Source organism: Oncorhynchus tshawytscha, linkage group LG32 (assembly GCF_018296145.1).
Source record: "Oncorhynchus tshawytscha isolate Ot180627B linkage group LG32, Otsh_v2.0, whole genome shotgun sequence".
Taxonomy (NCBI): Eukaryota; Metazoa; Chordata; class Actinopteri; order Salmoniformes; family Salmonidae; genus Oncorhynchus; species Oncorhynchus tshawytscha.
This window is the reverse complement of record NC_056460.1, coordinates 986796-1010590: the sequence shown is the minus strand read 5'-3', so window position 1 is coordinate 1010590 and position 23795 is coordinate 986796. Positions and strand designations below refer to the sequence as shown.

The 23795-nt window shown below is 40.5% G+C and overlaps 1 protein-coding gene and 1 pseudogene across 1 annotated transcript in view; one reads left to right on the top strand and one right to left on the bottom strand.

Moving 5' to 3' along the window:
- Positions 1–23795, bottom strand: part of LOC112257879 (zinc finger protein OZF) — a 91132-nt gene that overhangs the window by 27449 nt on the left and 39888 nt on the right. The gene's annotated exons all lie outside the window — the stretch shown is intronic.
- On the top strand, positions 6856–12889 carry LOC112257881 (annotated as a pseudogene).

The following is a 23795-nucleotide window of genomic DNA, read 5'->3' as shown; positions in this document are numbered from 1 at the left end:
CCTGTGTAGATCAGTCAATTCTTAACATAAAGGCTTTAAACTCAGGATTCTGTTAGAGCATACCCCAAGAAAGATATGTGTTTACTTATAGCTTCCTGTGCCAACCGGAAGTGCCATAATTGGTGTCACAGGGGCTGTTTCGAAGGCTTAAAAAAGTCAGATCTTTCCAAAACTTCATATGTTCGATTAGGCAACCCTCATGAACTGTAAATGAAATGACTCCCATAAAATTTCAAAGAAAAACTAAATCACACAGCTTGGAAGGAGGGACACGTTGGGGTGCGTAGAGACAGACAGTGCCTGCAATAGTTACCTTTGTTCGAGCTAAAAAAGAACCGTGAGACCTAGAGTTCTGAAACTTTAGAAACCTGTTCTAGACCTCAGGTCGATAGTGCGTGGTGAGTTACTTGGCACTAGAAGGTTCTCGGACCGAGAAACAGCCTCGTACATTTGCAATAACTTCAATTCATTTTTGCATCACGAAAATGCCGACATTTAGAAATGTCCCAGAGTCGTAAGACTAGGTGCAATGCGACCGCCTCGGCCCATATGGACGGACCCCAACATTTCTGTCCGATAGCTCATTCAAGGACCCCGTAGCAAGGCATGGATTTTCAGCACCAATTAGGGTCTTGCTCGGGCACCAAATGACCTATCAAGCCGAAACTTGGGATTCGGGGTCACCTCACATAGGCCTACACATAATGTCAGAACTGGACCCGCAGCTAGAACATAACTACATGTTTTACGTTTTATTATGGTTTGAACAGAAGGCGTTGCGAATTTTGGGCCAGCTCTGAAGTATGTGATCGTTGGCTTCTAAACGAGTTGGAAAAAGTGGGTGTGGTGTCAGTTTGTATATGTTTGGTGTCAGAATGATATCTAATTGACTGATGGACGGTGACTTGTTGGTGACTTTTGTCCATTTGCAATATGTTTAAACAGTGAGGTACCATCACCACAGTGACATTCTGAAATCAACCACAAGGAGTGATGGAGAGGAACCAGAATCACTGCCCAGCCATCCCGGGTTCATCGGGCCAGTCAATTTCGCATTCCTGCAGGATTTTTGGGCATGCCAAATTCGTGATGGTAAATGCCCATGGAAACATATTGCAAATGCACGTGCATTTGCAATATGATTCAACAGTGAAAAAACATCACCAAATGGACATGATGAAATCAACACAACGAGCGATGGAGAGGAACCACTACCTATGTGAGAATGCTGTTCATCGACTACAGCTCGGCATTTAACACCATAGTGCCCTCCAAGCTCGTCATCAATCTCGAGACCCTGGGTCTCGACCCCGCCCTGTGCAACTGGGTACTGGACTTCCTGACGGGCCGCCCCTAGGTGGTGAGGGTAGGCAACAACATTTCCACCCCGCTGATCCTCAACACTGGGGCCCCACAAGGGTGCGTTCTGAGCCCTCTCCTGTACTCCCTGTTCACCCACGACTGCGTGGCCACGCACGCCTCCAACTCAATCATCAAGTTTGCGGACGACACAACAGTGGTAGGGTTGATTACCAACAACGACAAGACGGCCTACAGGGAGGAGGTCAGGGCCCTCGGAGTGTGGTGTCAGGAAAATAACCTCACACTCAACGTCAACAAAACTAAGGAGATGATTGTGGACTTCAGGAAACAGCAGAGGGAACACCCCCCTATCCACATTGATGGAACAGTAGTGGAGAGGGTAGTAAGTTTTAAGTTCCTCGGCGTACACATCACAGACAAACTGAATTGGTCCACCCACACAGACAGCATCGTGAAGAAGGCGCAGCAGCGCCTCTTCAACCTCAGGAGGCTGAAGAAATTCGGCTTGTCACCAAAAGCACTCACAAACTTCTACAAATGCACAATCGAGAGCATCCTGTCGGGCTGTATCACCGCCTGGTATGGCAACTGCTCCGCCCACAACCGTAAGGCTCTCCACAGGGTAGTGAGGTCTGCACAACGCATCACCGGGGGCAAACTACCTGCCCTCCAGGACACCTACACCATCCGATGTCACAGGAAGGCCATAAAGATCATCAAGGACAACAACCACCCGAGCCACTGCCTGTTCACCCCGCTATCATCCAGAAGGCGAGGTCAGTAAAGGTGCATCAAAGCTGGGACCGAGAGATTGAAAAACAGCTTCTATCTCAAGGCCATCAGACTGTTAAACAGCCACCACTAACATTGAGTGGCTGCTGCCAACACACTGACTCAACTCCAGCCACTTTAATCATGGGAATTGATGGGAAATGATGTAAAATATATCACTAGCCACTTTAAACAATGCTACCTAATATAATGTTTACATACCCCACATTATTCATCTCATATGTATATGTATATACTGTACTCTATATCATCTACTGCATCTTTATGTAATACATCTATCACTAGCCACTTTAACTATGCCACTTTGTTTACATACTCATCTCATATGTATATACTGCACTCAATACCATCTACTGTATCTTGCCTATGCCGCTCTGTACCATCACTCACTCATATATCTTTATGTACATATTCTTTATCCCCTTACACTTGTGTGTATAAGGTAGTAGTTTTGGAATTGTTAGTTAGATTACTTGTTGGTTATTACTGCATTGTCGGAACTAGAAGCGCAAGCATTTCGCTACACTCGCATTAACATCTGCTAACCATGTGTATGTGACAAATAAAATTTGATTTGATTTGATCACTGCCCGGCCATCCCGAGTTCATCAGGCCAGTCAATTTTGCATTTCTGCAGTATTTTTGAGCATGTCAAATTCGTGATGGTACATGGCAAATGGACATAACATCCTGATTTGGCATTTTCAAATCTTTCATATTGCATTTGGACATTTCTTATGGCATTTGGCCAAAAAAGTGACTTTTGACTTCCTATGAAATGATATTGCAAATGGACAAAACATATGCCTGATGAAATAATAACAGTAATTTAAAAAAAATATGATAATAACATTTGACAAAGTATATTCATACAGTTCTTACACATGATTAATTGACAACAAAAAAGTTTTAGTTTTTGAAAAAAGTTCACATTTTTGACTTTTGACTTCCTATGAAATCATATTGTAAATGGAGAAAACATATGCCTTATGCACAAGTTTAAAAAAATAATAATAATAATGATAATAAAATATGACTAAAGTATGTTGATACAGTTCTTATACATGTGTAATTGACACAAAAATCGAAAGAATTTTGAAAAACGGTCCAGAAAGCACTTTTTTAAGGGGGTGATAAGTTTTAGAAAAAATGTTCAGTTTTTCAAAATTGTACTTTTGGATGTTGACTTGTGTTACATTTGCAATATGAAGAACCACAGTGGAGCGCACTCGCCATCTTTTGGATTTTTAAAGTGTTACACTTGGCATTTGCCATATGGCATTTGCAATCAACTTTGAATGAAACGACGCCGAAATGAGGGGTGTTGGACACCGTGTATATGGTTTGTCCAGTGCCAATGACTTCCCATTCATTTTTGTACATTTCAGGGGTGTGTTCCCTTACATAACATAGTCACTACCCTTTATGTAAATGATTAATACCCTTTAGCCTTGGCCACCCTTATCTTTCTGCTTAGTTTCCATTCTCTGATTGGCTCAGACATTAGGGCATAGATTCTATTGGTGGCGTGACCATTGCAATGACACAAAAATAAACAGACATGCACACTCCTATTGCAGGTGCCTATAACTGATTAACTAATGCTCCTGTCCAATGGCCTTCACAAGTCCAAGCCTATGGTGCTTACAAATGATTAACCAGTGTTCCTGTACAAAGGCCTTCACAAGACCCAGAATGACCAGGTGTGTTGATCCAGCTTTGCACAATCACATATGTCTAATGGTTAACTATATTGATTCTGCTACCTACTTCTAAGAAAACAGTACAATTCTAAACTGGACAATTCTAAGGGTACTGGAAAATGTCCAATAATCTCCAGGAATTTAAAATAGGAATGGGGTTGCCCTAATGCTGGGGGAACACCAGTAAGCTTAATTCACTGGAAGTTATGCATGCCAGCCAATGGTAGTCAATGTTGGGCTCCCATGTGGCTAGGATAGGATATAGTGCTTGAGGTGTCACTACAGACCCTGGTTAAATTCCAGGCTGTATCACAACCGGCCGTGATTGGGAGTTCCATAGGGTGTTGCACAATTGGCCCAGCGTTGTCCAGGTTTGGCCGGGGTAGGCCATTATTGTAAATAAGAATTTGTTCTTAACTGACTTGCCTGGTTAAATAAAGGTTAAATTTAAAACAAATTAAAATAGTGATTTATGGTAAAAACATTTTTTACAAAACTGTCAAGGCACCAACTTTGAGAAGGTTTTAAAACAAACATTTCAAACCAATTCATTAACTTAAAGAAATAATGAATGTTTCTGAATCTAGGTATGTTTCGCCTTTAATGTAAATGGTATGAAGAAAAATGGCTGAATATTATACAATGACTTATAAACAGTTTGATCCCCACAGGAAATCTACACTGGCAATTCTAGAATATACTATATATCCTAGAAACCTTGTTAAACTATCATTATGACAACATGGATGAATTCTAGAATATACTATATAGCCTAGAAACCTGGTTAAACTATCATTATGACATTGTGGAAGAATTCTAGAATATACTATATAGCATAGAAACCTGGTTAAACTATCATTATGACATCTTGGAAGAATTCTAGAATATACTATATAGCATAGAAACCTGGTTAAACTATCATTATGACATCATGGATGGCCAGTCCTTGTATTCATAGTGTAGTGAATTCTGGGGGTAGCCCTGAGCTGAACTCAAACCTGGGTCCAGTGACTGTCAAGCCAACACCTTATAACTGTTACGCCAAGATGTCTGAACTTCTTGACGAGGTCGCTAGGTGTTGGGTTACGGTTTCTACAATAGCTTTCTCTATGAATTTGAGTGGTTACATTTCTCCAGCCCCCTTCCCTCAGCTGTTTACCAAACCAAGACTCAGGGCAGGCATGTAAATGCTATGTAAAACCTAGGTAGTCCCTTTAAAAAAGCCCCATCAACTAATCTGCAGTTTAAACAATAACAAAGTGTTTTGGTAATAAGATGATGATGGGGATGGAGAAATGTAACTACTCTCAAATTCATAAACAGACCTATGGATACAAGGACTGACCATTCATGATATCAACATTATAGTTTTAACCATGTTGAGGCTATACAGTGTTGATTTACATTGTTTCTAAACATTAGAGTAAAAAAGCTTATTTGGGGATCTGATGGGGTACAACAGTTGAACTAAGCTCATGAGGCATGTGTTATATTCCTCAAGAATAAATGGCTATAAATAAATCATTTTGATGTCCAAATATGGAATGTAGCTATTGCATATTTACCCTTTAACACCAAACATCAGTTCAACTGCAGAGTTTGTGCCTCTGTTTTAATGACTGTTCTTACTAGTGTTAATCGAGTCCCGGGTCCCAAAACCATCTTATGGCAAAGTTCATCATTGGAACCATCGGACGCCTTAAGATGCATTTGAGAAACCGGGCCCAGATATTCAGTTTCCTCCTCTTCTTCCGTTTTGGATGTGGCAGTCATCTCCCCCTCCTCCTCTTTCACTCCAAAAACTGCATTCTCCTCTGCCTCCTCTTTCACTCTTAACGTGCCTACCTCTTCTTTCACTGAAACGTCTTTCTCTTCTTCTTTCACTGTAACAGCCTCACACTCTACTTGTTTTTGTATTGTAACATCCTTCTCTTCCTCCTCCTCTTTGACGAGACCCTCTTTCTCCGTCCAGCAGACCTCATCTTCTTTAACAGGAGGAGAGTATCTTAGTGAACTCATCTTCGGGAATGTTAGCTAGCTAGGCTAATGCTAACTTAACCAGCCTGTTCATTATATACATCTTTATGATGTATTGTTACACCAACAAAAAAAAGAGAAATTATATTATTTTATGCTAATACAATTGCTCAGAGAAAGAGATTTAGTTTAACATGTAATTCTCAAAAGGTAAGGGTCTGAATTATTGACACCCATGTTTCAATTCTCCAGCACCCTCCAATTGGGAGGAAAACGACACTGAAATGTTTTATGAGATTAGAGAACACATTGGGTGGGATCTTAGACCATTCCTCCATACAGAATCTCTCCAGGTCCTTAATTTATTTTGTCTGCGTTTGTAGATTGCCCTGTTCAATTCAAACCACAGATTATCAATGGAGTTCAAGTACGAAGACTGAGGTGGCTGTTGAAAATGTTGATTATGTGCCCAATTAACCATTTCTTTGTGGATGTTGATGTCTTGCTGGAAGATCCACTTATTGTTATGGGTGTAAGATGGCACAGTGTTGCCATCTGTTGGTAAATGTTAATTACTGCAACTCTTGTGTTTTACCGGGGTGCTTGAGATACCCGGATGTGTTGTCATGTACTGAACAAGACTGGTTACTCGCATCAATGCCTCTGTCTCGTCATTTAACATTCAAACACTTATGGCCAAGTTTCAGCCTCCTAGCAGAGGTAACCAGGTTTTGGGCTAAAATATCCTGGTAGTGGGTAAAGTTTACTTATTTATTTTATACAGTCATTTTTGCAAATATTTATCAAGGTTATCAATAACTAGGTGATAATGTTGATATCTAGTTATTTGACTGAATCAGGAATACAGATGTGGAGTAGATGTTGAGTTTGTTTTAAATTCTCATAAAAAATCTTAACTAATCAAACAACACGTGTTGCTCTTTGTACGTGTTGATATAATATTCTTATTTATTGGAGAATAAAAAAACGTTTCCCTAAACTGCTTTATAATATTAAAATTCAATGAAGAGAGAAAAAAAGTTTTCCCTCCTCAACTGCGTTTCCTCCCTCCAGAAAGCAGATGCGATATGTGTCTTTCAGGCGATGTTTCTAGTGTGACGTATAATCTAGTGGACGGAACGCTTCTTCAACAACTGCAGCCACCTCGGTAGCTCGCTAGGCAACAAAGTCGGAACATTCAAGTTCTTTAGACAATTTCGTGTTTTATTTGCCACTATGATTTAAACGTACTTATGTGGAAACAACTAGCTACCCTATTTAATTTAATATTTACGTTGTAAGTCAACTAGCTGGTTTGTTTAGTTAGCAGTAGTCTAGTCGCTAATGCTAATTGGCTATTTTCCCCGACCATGAGCTCACTAAGTTACTCTCCTCCTGCTAAAGAAGAGGCTGTCTGCTGGATGGAGAAAGAAGCTCTCGTGAAAGAGGAGGAGGAAGAGGAGGCTGTTACAATACAACAACATTTAGAGGGTGAGGCTGTTACAGTGAAAGGAGAGGAAGACGCCTTCAGAGTGAAAGAGGAGGAGGAATATGCAGTTTTTGGAGTGGAGGAGGTTACTGTCACAGTGAAAGAAGATGAAGACGTTTTTGGAATGAAGGATGAAGAGGGGGAGATTACTGTCACATTAGAGGAGGAAGAAGAAGAGAAGACTGGAGATCTGATTAATAACACCGGTAAATACAGTGAGTACTATCTTATAAAACGGACATAAACTCTGCAGTTGTTGAACTAATGTGTGATTTTTAAAAGGGCGTTCTACACTTGAATATGTTTTTGTACTGTTGGAATTTTTCATGACGTCCTCCAGTGATTTAAAAAAAAACTTTTCCTGTTGAAAAGTGATATATAAATACAGTAAAGTATAAACACACTAAAGGGAAATAAATAAATGTTTGAGCAAAATAGTGTTTTTTTTAGACAACTGCAAACTAGCAGGAGTGAGTGATGTCATAGTAAGGCCTTCACAGAGTTGGCTTGATGGGAAGTCGTGATGTCATCCAATAGCCGACTGATCTCCATGTGGATGTTCATTATTCTTTTTAAAATCCTTCATGTTCTGTCAAGTTGGTTGTTCATCATTGCTAGAAAGCCATTTTCAAGTCTTGCCATAGACTTTCAAGACGATTTTAGTCCAAACTGTAACTAGGCCACTCAGGAACATACAATGTCATCTTGGTAAGCTCTAGAGGTCGACCGATTATGATTTTTCAACGCCGATGCCAATATCGATTATTGGAGGACCAAAAAATGCCCATACCGATTAATCGGACGATTCTTAAATGTAATAATGACAATTACAACAATACTGAATTAACACTTATTTTAACTTAATATAATACATCAATAAAATCAATTTAGCCTCAAATAAATAATGAAAAATTTTCAATCTGGTTTAAATAATGCAAAAACAAAGTGTTGGAGAAGAAAGTAAAAGTGCAATATGTGCCATGTAAAAAAGCTGACGTTTAAGTTCCTTGCTCAGAACATGAGAACATATGAGAGAGCTGGTGGTTCCTTTTAACATGAGACTTTAATATTCCAAGGTAAGAGGTTTTAGGTTGTAGTTATAGTATTTATAGGACTATTTCTCTCTATACGATTTGTATTTCATATACCTTTGACTATTGGATGTTCTTATAGGCACTTTAGTATTGCCAGTGTAACAGTATAGCTTCCGTCCCTCTCCTCGCCGCTACCTGGGCTCGAACCAGGAACACGTCAACAACAGCCGCCCTCGAAGCAGCGTTACCCATGCAGAGCAAGGGGAACAACTACTCCAAGCCTCAGAGCGAGTGCCATTTGAAACACTATTAGCGCGTACCCCGCTAACTAGCTAGCCTTTTTTCACATCGATTACACCAGCATAATCTCGAGAGTTGATAGGCTTGAAGTCATAAACAGCTAAATGCTTGAAGAATTGCGAAGAGCTGCTGGCAAATGCACGAAAGTGCTGTTTGAATGAATGCTTACGAGCCTGCTGGTGCCTACCACCGCTCAGTCAGGCTGCTCTATCAAATCATAGACTTAATTATAACATAATAACACAGATAAATACGAGCCTTTGGTCATTAAAATGGTCGAATTCGGAAACTATCATTTCAAAAACAAAACATTTATTCTTTCAGTGAAATACGGAACCGTTCTGTATTTTATCTAATGGATGGCATCCCTAAGTCTAAATATTGCTGTTACATTGTACAACCTTCAATGTTATGTCATAATTATGTACAATTCTGGCAAATTAATTACGGCCTTTGTTAGGAATAAATGGACTTCACACAGTTCGCAATGAGCCAGGCGGCCCAAACTGCTGCAATATACCCTGACTGCTGGCACAGAACGCAAGAGTAATGACACAATTTCACTAGTTATAAGAAATTCATGTTAACAGGCAATATTAACTAAATATGCAGGTTTAAAAATATATACTTGTGTATTGATTTTAAAGAAAGGCACTGATGTTTATGGTTAGGTACATTGGTGTACAGTGCTTTTTTCGCAATTGTGCTTGTTAAATCATCACCCGTTTGTCGAAGTAGGCTGTGATTCGATGAGAAATTAACTGGCACCGTATCGATTATATGCAACGCAGGACACGCTAGATAAACTAGTAATATCATCAACCATGTGTAGTTAACTAGTGATTATGTTAAGATTGATTGTTTTTTATAAGATAAGTTTAATGCTAGCTAGCAACTTACCTTGGCTTCTTGCTGCCCTCGCGTAACAGGTAGTCAGCCTGCCACGCAGGCTCCTCGTGGAGTGCAATGTAAGGCAAGTGGTTAGAGCGTTGGACTCGTAACCGGAAGGTTGCAAAAACGAATCCCCGAGCTGACAAGGTAAAAATCTGTCATTCTGCCATTGAACAAGGCAGTTAACCCACCGTTCCTAAGCCATCATTGAAAATATGAATTTGTTCTTAACTGACTTGCCTGGTTAAATAAAGGTAAAAGAAAAAAAGAAAGAAAAGTGTGAAATAAGCAACCTAGAAATGGAGTTTACTCCCCTGAGATTTCCCCCATTCACATTCAGAATACATTGTGAAAAACTAAAATCTTTGCTCACCATTTTTGCTCCAGGCAGATATACTACGTCCATAACTAGCGGTTTCCTCATTAGCAGGGAGGAGTTTCTACAACCAGATTGTGTGCATCGCCCACATACTACAATTTTATTAAACACAGAAATGGGCCAATATTGGAAACCAAAAGTTGTCTGGCACACTGCTTAGGGTTTCAACAACTTTAATAACTTATTTCTTGCCTACATTCATCGATTTTACTACTAATGTGAAAACAAGACAAAATATGACTTCTTGCTCATTTTAAGACAATTGTCAAATAATTTTAACATTCATTACAGATATCAATTGTTGTCCAACATCATAGCTACGCTGTTGGCATCACCTTTTACAGTGGATTTCCGCTGTTGTGGGCCTTTAACCATCTGTCTGACTTTGTCGTTCACACAGGAGAGAGACGGGGCTATCATGGATCTTCTGGGGAGCCTCAACAACATCATGATGCTGACAAGGCAGAGAAGAGTCTCTCCACATCAGAACTCTTTAGGAAACACCAGCAGAGACTCACCGGGAAGAGAACTCACTGCTGCTCTGACTGTGGGAAGAGATTCACCTCATCAGCAGGCATTAAAATTCATCAGAGAATCCACACAGGAGAGAAACCTTTTAGCTGTACTCAATGTGGGAAGAGTTTTTCTCAGTCAACCAGCCTGACATCACACCAGAGAACACACACAGGAGATAAACATTTTTTCTGTGGTCAATGTGGGAAGAGTTTTGGTCATTCTGGCGATCTGACAGTGCACCAGAGAAGACACACAGGAGAGAAACCATATAGCTGTGATCAATGTGGGAAGAGTTTTGGTAAATCTAGCCATCTGAAGGTACACCGGAGAACACACACAGGAGATAAACCTTATAGATGTGATCAATGTGGGAAGAGTTTTACTCAGTCAACCAACCTGATATCACACGAGAGAACACACACAGGAGATAAACCTTATAGCTGTGGTCAATGTGGGAAGAGTTTTGTTACATCTAGCAGTCTGACTATACACCAGAGAACACACACAGGAGAGAAACCTTATAGCTGTGGTCAATGTGGGAAGAGTTTTGTTACATCTGGGCAGCTGACTGTACACCAGAGAAAACACAAAGAATAGAAATCTTATAGCTGTAATCAATGTGGGAAGAGTTTTACTCAGTCAAACAGCCTGGTACGACACCAGAGGACACACACAGGAGTGAAAGCTCATAGCTGTGACCAGAGATAATCTGATAAAAGATCTCTGAACAAATATCAGAAAGTACATACATGAAGGAGTTGTTTCATGATATCAAAAAATGTATGTCGCAATGTAGAATGTTTCAACATTGTAGTAGGAGTATTTTGATAATGTCACAATGTAGAAGCCTAATCGTTTGTCACCTTTTCTATTGATTTCAGCATGATATGGATATTTGCCTCAGGGGGAAAATCCAGGCTCTGAAATGGAAGAGTACTATTTATCTGATTTAACAAAAAGTGATTAACAAAAAAAGAGTTCTTACACTTACCACGTTGGTGACCCACTTGAATCAAAATGCAACACTTCAAAATGTAGCTAGATTTTTTCTACAAGTTGTTTCTAACCAGTGATGTACACATTCCCAGATAATCAACAGGACGTGCAACCTCATCTCCCTCCTCTCGCATTGATTTCAACATGATATTGATGAGTGATGACAAATAAGTGTTGCATTCCTTTGTTTAGTGACCCCTAAATTTAAATGCATCACTCCAAAATGTAGCTGACTGTCTTCTGCAGGTTGTCCTCTAACCAGTGTGGTAAAATATATTTTTAGTTGTGTTAGTTTCAACAGCACCTACAACCTGAATTCCCACCTAATTGATATCAGTGATTTATTACTACTTGTCAAAATAATAGCGTTTCTGATGCTTGTGCAGTTTATAAGGAGCTTGTTTAACAAATACAAGTAATATGAATATTGTGGCAGATGTTTATGTACATAGCACATTTTATGTTTAGGTTTTCAATATATCACAAACTGTTCCTGCATATTGGTTATTGATTTAGACATTTTAAAACTGTGTTTTGACATTGGGGCTATCCCACCTAGCAAAATGTAATTGAAAAGAAGACGATGCCCGATGCCCAATATTTGTTCGGTTGTAGTTGAAAATGTGTATTTTTTAAATTATTTTCAAAACAACCTAATTTCAACGTACTTTCAGTAGCCGAGTGGTTAGAGCGTTGGGCCAGTCCCCGAAAGGTTGCTGGATCGAATCCCCGAGCTGACAAGGTAAAAATATGTTGTAGAACAAGGCAGTTAACCCACTGTTCCCAGGCCATCATTGAAAATAAGAACACATTTTTAACTGACTTGCCTAGTTAAATAAAAAGTGGACTAGAAGCTAGTGCGTTTTTGGATTTTATAGAGAAAATGTTGAAAAAAATAATGCTATTGTATATTATTATTTAGAAATATTTTTTTTCCTGTCTTCAATTGTTGACAGCCAGTAGATGCCATGTTTATATTGATGAAGCATTGTAGTTGATTAAAATGAGAAATGGAACGTAGGACGCACAGATTGGTGTCACCTCGTTAGTCTATTTAAGAGTGTCTGGCCCAGTGCTCCAGTTGTCTTGATATGTGGAGAGTCAACACCTTTAGTTGCTCCACCTTTCTGGTTTACTTCCTGTCTTTAAGTTTGTTGTGGGTTTTTCTTTTGTTTGTCCCTTCTTGGGCAGATTTAGTGGGTCTCATGGTGAGTGTCTTTTAGGTCCCAGTTGTTGTTACTAGTCAATTTTATGTGGACACCCTCAGTGTCTTTCAGAACCCCTCCTAAAAAACAAGCTTATATTTTGGGTTGGATATTGCATCCGATTAATATTTTAATCAAAGGAATTTCCTTAGGGTGCTCATTAGTCTTCTGTTTGTTATGTACTAAATATTTGTTTATTTTCATTGTCTTTTATTTGTTTTTTCCTGTGAAGCCATTGTGTTGCATCCATGTCTGAAATGTGCTGTATAAATAAAGCTTGATTTGATTCCAACAACAAAATGTTATTTTTATTTCACCAGGTGGCCAGTTGAGAACAAGTTCTAATTTACAACTGTGACCTGGCCAAGATAAAGCAAAGCAGTGTGACACAAACAACAACACAGAGTTACACATGGGATAAACAAAAGTACAGTCATTAACACAACAGAAATATCTATGTACAGTGTGTGCAAATGGAGTAATGAGGTAAGGCAATAAATAGGCCATGGTGGTGAAATAATTACAATTTAGCAATTAAACACTGGAGTGATGAATGTGCAAGTAGAGATACTGGGGTGCAAAGGAGCAAAAATAAATAACAATCCAGGGATGAGGTAGTTGGGTGTGGCTATTTACAGATGGGCTGTGTACAGGTGCAATGATTGGTAAGCTGCTCTGACAGCTGATGCTTTAAGTTAGTGATGGAGATATATATATGAACCCAATGACCGACCAATCGAAAGACTCTTGGTCCCTCTTAGTATGAAGATCAGTATGTCAAAGGATAAACTACTTAAAACAGAGAAAAACAAATGGATAAACCAGATCAATCCCACTTTTCAAGCTTGCTGAATGCGTGGTGGAGTGGTAAACACCACCCCCGGCTCTACCAGGGGTTTGAGGTGGTCTCCCACAGCTTTGCTTATGTCATGTTCTGTGGCCTTGCCGTTCCATTTCTTGACTGCCCCTGCAACACAGAAATTAACACATTCAGTCATATTATATGAAACACTCAAAGTAATGGATATGGAGCATCTATGGCCTCAGTTACACCTGGCACCTAAATGTGACTTCTGCCATCACTCCAAACTGCATTAGGTTCAGATCTACCAGGATGGGCCTTTGACATAGTCTGGACACAGTCAGGTCGCTGAATATGCATAAGCAATATAAAGAGATGTGGTGATTTAGTAGGGAAAAGGACATTTTACACAAATTACCTCCATAATATCAAAGAACAAATGTGTGTGCCTGAGAATAAATGTACTTTCATACAGCCAAAAGGGGTGAGAAATTACACCAATATCAGTGGACAATTTGCACTAATGTAAATAAACATAGATGGAACATAATACCTTTTGCTGACGTGATGAACTGCTAAGGGGACATAAATATTTACCATCTAAACCATGTGTGACCTCTCACCTCTCTGGCTGTAGAAGTGTTCTTCCTAACCAGTCCCTCAACAGCTCTCTGACTGAGCTCCACCCTCACTGAGTCTTCAGAGGAGAGGAAGGCTGAGGAGGGATAGAAGGATGAATGGATCAGTCAGTCAAAAAAGTGTAGAGCTGCTGTCTATGCTGTCTGACAAAATCACTATTTTAGTAGTTCATTAAAGGAAATACGGCTTCATGACTGCTGAATACCAACTATCAATCACTTAGATCATGTATTTTCAGGTAGAGATACATCCTTGGTACGTCCCTAGCCCGTTGAAGTTGACATTTTAAATGGTTACCACTAAAGTTCTGCCTAGCAACAGAGGTGTAAGGAGAAGACTCAGCATAAAGGGTTAAATACCAGAAAGGAGGAGTCTCAGCATAAAGGGTTAAATACCAGTAAGGAGGAGACAGCATAAAGGGTTAAATACCAGTAAGGAGGAGACTCAGCATAAAGAGTTAAATACCAGTAAGGAGGAGAATCAGCATAAAGGGTTAAATACCAGTAGGGAGGAGACTCAGCATAAAGGGTTAAATACCAGTAAGGAGGAGATTCAGAATACTACAAGCATTTCGCTACACTCGCATTAACATCTGCTAACCATGTGTATGTGACAAATAAAAATTTGATTTGAATAAAGGGTTAAATACCAGTAAGGAGGAGACTCAGCATAAAGGGTTAAATATCAGTAAGGAGGAGACTCAGCATAAAGGGTTAAATACCAGTAAGGAGGAGACTCAGCATAAAGGGTTAAAAACCAGTAAGGAGGAGACAGCATAAAGGGTTAAATACCAGTAGGGAGGAGACTCAGCATAAAGGGTTAAATACCAGTAGGGAGGAGACTCAGCATAAAGGGTTAAATACCAGTAAGGAGGAGATTCAGCATAAAGGGTTAAATACCAGTAAGGAGGAGACTCAGCATAAAGGGTTTAAATACCAGTAAGGAGGAGACTCAGCATAAGGGGTTGAATACCAGTAGGGAGGAGACTCAGCATAAAGGGTTAAATACCAGTAAGGAGGAGACTCAGCATAAAGAGTTAAATACCAGTAAGGAGGAGACTCAGCATAAAGGGTTAAATACCAATAAGGAGGAGATTCAGCATAAAGGGTTAAATACCAGTAAGGAGGAGATTCAGCATAAAGGGTTAAATACCAGTAAGGAGGAGACTCAGCATAAAGAGTTAAATACCAGTAAGGAGGAGACTCAGCATAAAGGGTTAAATACCAGTAAGGAGGAGACTCAGCATAAAGGGTTAAATACCAGTAAGGAGGAGACTCAGCATAAAGGGTTAAATACCAGTAAGGAGGAGATTCAGCATAAAGGGTTAAATACCAGTAAGGAGGAGACTCAGCATAAAGGGTTAAATATCAGTAAGGAGGAGACTCAGCATAAAGGGTTAAATACCAGTAGGGAGGAGACTCAGCATAAAGAGTTAAATACCAGTAAGGAGGAGACTCAGCATAAAGGGTTAAATACCAGTAAGGAGGAGATTCAGCATAAAGGGTTAAATACCAGTAAGGAGAGGACTTGGCATAAAGGGTTAAATATCAGCGCTTGTGTGAATATGTCTTGGTCTTATGCAGCTGTGTGACTCAGTGGGTGAATAAACTTGGTTTGAGCTTTACTTATTGTCTGAGTTTTTACTCTTTATTTGCAATTTAACACAGGTGTAAAAGAAACACAGAAAAGACAAGTAGTCGCGCAGTGGATTATGGTCATTGCAGTTAATTACAATGTTTTATGTGCTAAACTACGTATAATATTGGCCTGTTGGAAACTACAACTCCCTACCACATCACACAGTTCAGTCGGGATCTGATTTATCTCAAGAGAAACTACAACTCTCTACTAAATCACACAGTTCAGGCTGGATCTGATTTATCTCTAGAGAAACTACAATTCCCTACTACATCACACAGTTCAGTCTGGATCTGATTTATCTCTAGCAAAACTACAACATCACACAGTTCAGGCTGTGTCTGATTTATCTCTGTGCAATGTTGTGAGGGAAAATCTATGTTAACCTCTTTAAGTTTATATGACTTCCAATGTGTTGAAGGATCTCTTTAAGGTTGAGAAGTTTATATGTATGTTTGTGTGGGTGTGCAACCACACACCCTCTGGACAGACAGGCCAAAGGCGCTTGGCCCAATTAAGGGAACCTTTGATCTACTTCAGAGGAACTGTGTCTAGAGTGATTTTCTGTTGGTTTGACACCTCACTGGAAAACTAGAATAACTAGCTGTTGCTACAGAACGAGACGACCAATTCACAGTTAGTCTGTGTCTCGTTCTCCACACACGGACACATACCAAGATCACGTGTTTTCTATATGCACAAGATAGTTTGACTATATAAGGCTTCTGAACTCCTTGTGTCATGGAGCTCTCGGCCTTCCACCTCAAGAGTGTAGGACTGGCCAGCTACATTATTGCAATTGTTATCAAATTAAGGTTGATTGTTTGAAGAAATGTCAAAGTCTCTTCTTATTGGTTAGAATTTCCACCACAATGGGCAATAGGCTTTTTCAATACCAATAATGATAGACTGATCCATTCTGTTGATTGATTACTTGATTTACTTCTGTGTTTTTAGTTGTTGTCCTGTTCAATCAACCAAATTCTGCTGAGGTTCAATTGGAGGACAGATAGCCTAACATTCTCCTGCAAAATGTCTTGATAAACTTGGGAATTCATTTTTCCGTCGATGATATCAAACTGTCCAGGCCCTGAGGCAGCAAAGCAGCCGCAAACCATGATGCTCCCTCCACCATACTTTATAGTTGGGATGAGGTTTTGATGTTGGTGTGCTGTGCCTTTTTTTCCACACAGAGTGTTGTGTTTTCCTTCCAAACAACTCAACTTTAGTTTAATGTATCCACAGAATATTTTGCCAGTAGCGCTGTGGAACATCCAGGTGCACTTTTGCAAACTTCAGATTTGCAGCAATGTTTTTTTTGACAGCAGTGGCTTCTTCTGTGGTGTCCTCCCACGAACACTATTATTGCCTTGGTGGGAAAAAAAACATATTCAGCTACTTAGATGTCATTCCAAAGGGTTGTTTTTCTTGCCACTGTAGATGTCATGTTATGCTCTCTATAATGAAACATCACCAAGTGAAATAAAGTTGATAAGATACTCTTAATAGACATTAAATAAAAAATGGTTGTTCAGAAATCATTAATTATCATGTTGCTCTCATGAAATGAACTAAATATTTCACAATCATTCCCACTGCTGATATTCACAGAATAATTACAAGGATCATATTTCTCAGTTGCATTGACCTGCAGACATCAGACACCACCTCTCTCTCTTATGCACATGTGACTGAAATATAACCAATCACAAAAATCACTGAGACAGAGTTGATGAGGTTTCTGCTAGCCAATGGGATAATTCCAGTGCAGTACATATATAGAGGGACAATTCCAGTGCAGTTCATATATAGAGGGATAATTCCATTGCAGTACATGTGTAGAAGGATAATTCCAGTGCAGCACATGTGTGGTGGAATACTGGAAATCTACCAATCCTCCGGTGTTAACGCAGTGGAAAGTTCAAATGCTTTATTATCTAAAAGTGTGCTGGGCGACATAGAGAAATAAAATGGTGCAGTTTGAGGCCATGTGGCGGACAGTGATGCAGGAGCTGGAGATGGAGGTGTGTTCTAGTGGGTCTGGGCAGGTGTGATGTAGTTAATGGAGATGGGGGTGTGTTCTAGTGGGTCTGGGCAGGTGTGATGTAGTTAATGGAGAAGGAGATGTGTTCTAGTGGGTCTGGGCAGGTGTGATGCAGGAGCTGGAGATAGAGGTGTGTTCTAGTGGGTCTGGGCAGGTGTGATGTAGTTAATGGAGATGGGGTTGTGTTCTACTGGGTCTGGGCCGGTGTGATGTAGTTAATGGAGATGGAGGTGTGTTCTAGTGGGTCTGGGCAGGTGTGATGTAGTTAATGGAGATGGAGGTGTGTTCTAGTGGGTCTGGGCAGGTGTGATGTAGTTAATGGAGATGGAGGTGTGTTCTCGTGGGTCTGGGCAGGTGTGACGTAGTTAATGGAGATGGAGGTGTGTTCTAGTGGGTCTGGGCAGGTGTGATGTAGTTAATGTTTGTATGATGTTGTTTTGTGTGTGTTTTGTATTGTTTATAAAATATCAAATAAAGTCCCAATGCAAAGTTAACCTCACTGTTCTATTTTTGGTTTTATTACATTAAACCAATCAGAATTCAGAAGAATGCCAAAGTCAGGTGTGAAGTAATATGGGGGACCAGTCTATTCCCTGTGATGTAAACAACAACAGAAAGAACTTCAAATGTATAACTTTAAATTAAACCAATCATTTGCACTCATGACTTGAGTGATTGAAGTAAACCAATGTTTTGGAAATACATCATGCCATCTAATCAAAGAATGTTAGCTATATGCAGTTATCTTAGCCAGCCAGCTAATGTTAGCTATTTAGCCAACTAGCTATGGTCAGCGAGCTGGAACACCAACTACCGGAGACCAGTTAGAACCCAACTAACAAAACCCAACTAAAACATGATCAAAGGAGCAGAGACATACAGAATGATGGCAGGGAAAATCCCCAACATCCAAAATAGATAGCGCGCTAGCTGACTGACATCTGGAACCTATCAGTAAGCCAAGGTGGAAAAAGTTACAAAACTCCCGTAGTCTACTTCACAGAGAATATGCTGAAAAGTAGTGATGGGGAAACAAAGCTTCCTGAAGCATAGACACTTTCCAGCCAATTGTGTCAAAAATAGGTTCATTACTCAAGGCTTTGAGCGACACAGAATTTATAGATGACGTCCCACACCGTAGCATAGCGTAGCCTTAAACCACTTTTCAGACTGTTGTGTCAAAAAAGAAAAGGGAAAAAAAGGAGCAAGCAGGTTGATTTCCTCTTTTGTTTTGAACCCAAGGTAACAAGGCACCAGAGCCTGCCGTGCTAACGGGTTCCCACTAGATAACACAACCACACAGTACATGAAAAGCACAAGGTGGTTAACGTTGGCAAGCTTGAGTTAGATATCGAGCTAGTTCCTAGTCCCTGAAGTCAGTAAGTCAACACAGGAAGGAGCAATGGATGGATAGTTCATTTATTTTCAAAGTTACAAAGATGGGATACACACAGTATGGATGAAATACATTTTATGATGTGTTGTCAACTTTATACATTTCTATGCCGTAACCATTCAATTTTCAACTCACCCACAGCAATTCTCCATAAATCTGCTGTGGATTACCCAGAATCACAAAATAAATTAATACATATTAATACATAAATTAATACATCGGTAAAGCCCCGCCTCATCTCAGCTCACTGGTCACCATAGCAGCACCCACCCGTAGCACGTGCTCCAGCAGGTATATTTCACTGGTCATCCCCAAAGCCAACACCTCTTTTGGCTGCCTTTCCTTACAGTTCTCTGCTGCCAATGACTGGAACGAATTGCAAAAATCACTGAAGCTGGAGACTCATATCTCCCTCGCTAACTTTAATTAAGCACCAGCTGTCAGAGCAACTTACAGATCATTGCACCTGTACATAGCCCATCTGTAAATAGCCCATCCAACTACAGTTGAAGTAGGAAGTTTACATACACTTAGGTTGGAGTCATTAAAACTAGTTTTTCAAGCAGTCCATAAATTTCCTGTTAACAAACTATAGTTTTGGCAAGTCGGTTAGGACATCTGCTTTGTGCATGACACAAGTAATTATTCCAACCATTGTTTGCAGACAGATTATTTCACTTGTATCGCAATTCCAGTGGGTCAGAAATTTACATACACAATTTTGCTTGTGCCTTTAAACAGCTTGGAAAATGTAAAAAAAATGTCATGCTTTAGAAACTTCTGATAGGCTAATTGACATCATTTGAGTCAACTGAAGGTGCACCTGTGGATGTATTTCAAGACCTACCTTCAAACTCAGTGCCTTTGCTTGACATCATGGGAAAATCAAAAGAAATCGGCCAAGACCTCAGAATTTCTTTTGTAGATCTCCACAAGTCTGATTCATCATTGGGAGCAATTTCCAAACCCCTGAAGGTTCCACGTTCATCTGTACAAACAATCATACGCAAGTATAAACAGCATGCGCCCACGCAGCTGTCATACTGCTCAGGAAGGAGACGCGTTCTGTCTCCTAGAGATAAACGTACTTTGGTGCGAAAAGTGCAAATCAATCCCAGAACAACAGCAAAGGACCTTGTGAAGATGCTGGAGGAAACGGGTACAAAAATATCTATATACACATTTTAATGAGTCCTATATCGAAATAAACTAAAAGGCCGCTCAGCAAGGAAGAAGCCACTGCTCCAAAACCGCCATAAAAAAGCCAGACTACGGTTTGCAATTGTACATGGGGACAAAGATCATACTTTTTGGAGAAATGTCCTCTGGTCTGATGAAACAAAAATATCACTGTTTGGCTGTAATGACCATCGTTATGTTTGGAGGAAAAAGGCGTAGGCTTGCAAGCCGAAGAATACCATCCCAACCGTGAAGCACGGGAGTGGCAGCATCATGTTGTGGGGTTGCTTTGCTGAAGGAGGGACTTGTGCACTTCACAAAATAGATGTAATCACGAGGAAGAAAATTATGTGGATATATTGAAGCAACATCACAAGACATCAGTCAGGAAGTTAAAGCTTGGTTGCAAATGGGTCTTCCAAATGGACAATGACCCCAAGCATACTTCCAAAGTTGTGGAAAAATTGCTTAAGGACAACAAAGTCAAGGTATTAGAGTGGCCATCACAAAGCTCTGACCTCAATGCTATAGAACATTTGTGGGCAGAACTGAAAAAGCATATGCGAGAAAGGAGGCCTACAAACTTGACTCAGATACACCAGCTATGTCAGGAGGAATGAGCCAAAATTCACCCAACTTATTGTGGGAAACTTGTGGAAGGCTAACCGAAACATTTGACTCAAGTTAAACAATTTAAAGGCAATGCTACCAAATACTAATTGAGTGTATGTAAATGTCTGACCCAATGGGATTGTGATGAAAGAAATCAAATCTTAAATAAATAATTCTCTCTACTATTATTCTGACATTTCACATTCTTAAAATTAAGTGTTGATCCTAACTGACCCGAGACAGAGAATTTTTACTAGGATTAAATGTCAGGAATTGTGAAAACTGAGTTTATATGTACTGTATATGATGACCAGAGAGTAGCAGTAGCGTAAAAGAGGGGTTGTCGGGTGGCGGGACACAATGCAGATAGCCTGGTTAGCCAATGTGCGGGGGCACTGGTTGGTCAGGCCAATTGAAGTAGTATGTACAGTTAAAGTGACTATGCATATATGATAAACAGAGTAGCAGCAGAGTAAAAGAGGGGTTGGGGGGAGGTACACAATGTAAAAGGTCCGGGTAGCCATTTGATTACCTATTTGGGAGTCTTATGGCTTGGCGGTAAAAACTGTTGAGAAGCCTTTTTGTCCTAGACTTGGCACTCCGGTACCGTTTGCCGTGCAGTAGTAGAGAGAACAGTCTATGACTGGGATGGCTGGGGTCTTTGACAATTTTTTGAGACCTTCCTCTGTCACCACTTGATGTAGAGGTTCTGGATGGCAGGCAGCTTAGCCCCAGTGATGTACTGGGCCGTACACACTACCCTCTGTAGTGCATTGCGGTCGGAGGCCAAGCAATTGCCGTACCAGGCAGAGACGCAACCAGTAGGATGTTGCTGCTGTAGTACCTTTTGAGGATCTCAGGACCCATGCCAAATATTTTTAGTTTCCTGAGGGGGAATAGGCTTTGTCGTGCCCTGTTCACGACTGTCTTGGTGTGTTTGGACCATTCTAGTTTGTTGTTGATGTGGACACCTAGGAACTTGAAGCTCTCAACCTGTTCCACTACAGCCCCGTCGATGAGAATGGGGGTGTGCTCGGTCCTCCTTTTCCTGTAGTCCACAATCATCTCCTTAGTCTTGGTTACGTTGAGGGATAGGTTGTTATTCTGGCAACACCCGGCCAGGTCTCTGACCTCCTCCCTATAGACTGTCTAGTCGTTGTCGGTGATCAGTGTCGTCTGCAAACTTAATAATGGTGTTGGAGTCATGCCTGGCCATGCAGTCGTGGGTGAACAGGGAATACAGGAGGGGACTGAGCACACACCCCTGGGGGGGGCTCCAGTGTTGAGGACCAGCGTAGCAGATGTGTTGCTACCTACCCTCACCACCTGGGGGCGGCCCGTCAGGAAGTTCAGGATCCAGTTGCAGAGGGAGGTGTTTAGTCCCAGGATCCTTAGCTTAGTGATGAGCTTTGAGGGTACTATGGTGTTGAACGCTGAGCTGTAGTCAATGAATAGCATTCTAATGTAGGTGTTCCTTTTGTCCAGGTGGGAGAGGGCAGTGTGGAGTGCAACAGAGATTGCAACATCTGTGGATCTGTTTGGGCGGTATGCAAATTGGAGTGGGTTTAGGGTTTCTGGGATAATGGTGTTAATGTGAGCCATCACCAGCCTTTCAAAGCACTTCATGGCTATGAGTGCTACGGGTCTGTAGTCATTTAGGCAGGTTGCCTTCGGGTTCTTGGGCACAGGGTGGTCTGCTTGAAACATGTTGATACAGCCTGTGTCTGTGACGCCTCAAGCACCAAGATGCAGTGTCTTAGACCGCTGATCCACTAGGGAGCCCCATCATCATGTTCTAGTGCTGTCCCCAACTAAAATAAATCTTGGTCGACCAAGAGTCATCTGTTCTTTCTACCAATCGCCCCATTTGTTTTAATAGAATCAACCATATGCACGTAACTTGTCTGATGCTTTAAGCATGCTGTTTGATTAAATAATTAAGATACCCAAATGACTAGAGGGAGCCAGTCATCAATATAACCTGACTAGAGGGAGCCAGTCATCAATATAACCTGACTAGGAGGGAGCCAGTCATCAATATAACCTGACTAGGAGGGAGCCAGTCATCAATATAACCTGACTAGGAGGGAGCCTGTAATAAATATAACCTGACTAGAGGGAGCCAGTCATCAATATAACCTGACTAGAGGGAGCCAGTCATCAATATAACCTGACTAGAGGGAGCCAGTCATCAATATAACCTGACTAGAGGGAGCCTGTCATCCATATAACCTGACTAGAGGGAGCCAGTCATCAATATAACCTAACCAGAAGAAGAAGAAACTCTTCCCGACTGATGTTATGCTCCTGAAGTTTTCAGTAATTGACTAGAACAGTGGTCGTCAAACTTTTTCCATTTAGAGTGCCAATGTATCTTACCATTTCTCCTGATCTGCTTGCCAGTTATGATTTTCATATTCACATTTTTGTGGAACAGTTTAATTTAATTTATGATAGTATCTCAAAATCATTGTCTGTGATTAATCTACATTCTATCTAAATCTAAATGAAAATTATGCAAATCTAAAAGTAACTTTGATTATAATTACACTTCCCTGAAGGAGGGAAACGAGGTACAACACCTGTTTGTCCCCACCCTTTCCTTGGTCGGTGAAGAGCGGTATTAAATTTAAGGAAGAAATTCAAGCCTCACTCTCATCACCTGTAGAAGGTGGGGGGCTTCCAGCAAGGTGTGAATTTAATTGTATGTTGTACCTTGTTTCCCTCCTTCAGGGAACAGTAGTTATAGACATAACGTGTGGATTTAATAGTATGTTGTACCTTGTTTCCCTCCTTCAGGGAACAGTAGTTATAGTCACAACGTTACGCTTGTCATATGATGAGCTTTAACTTAAATACGGGATCTTGCTGTCGGACAGT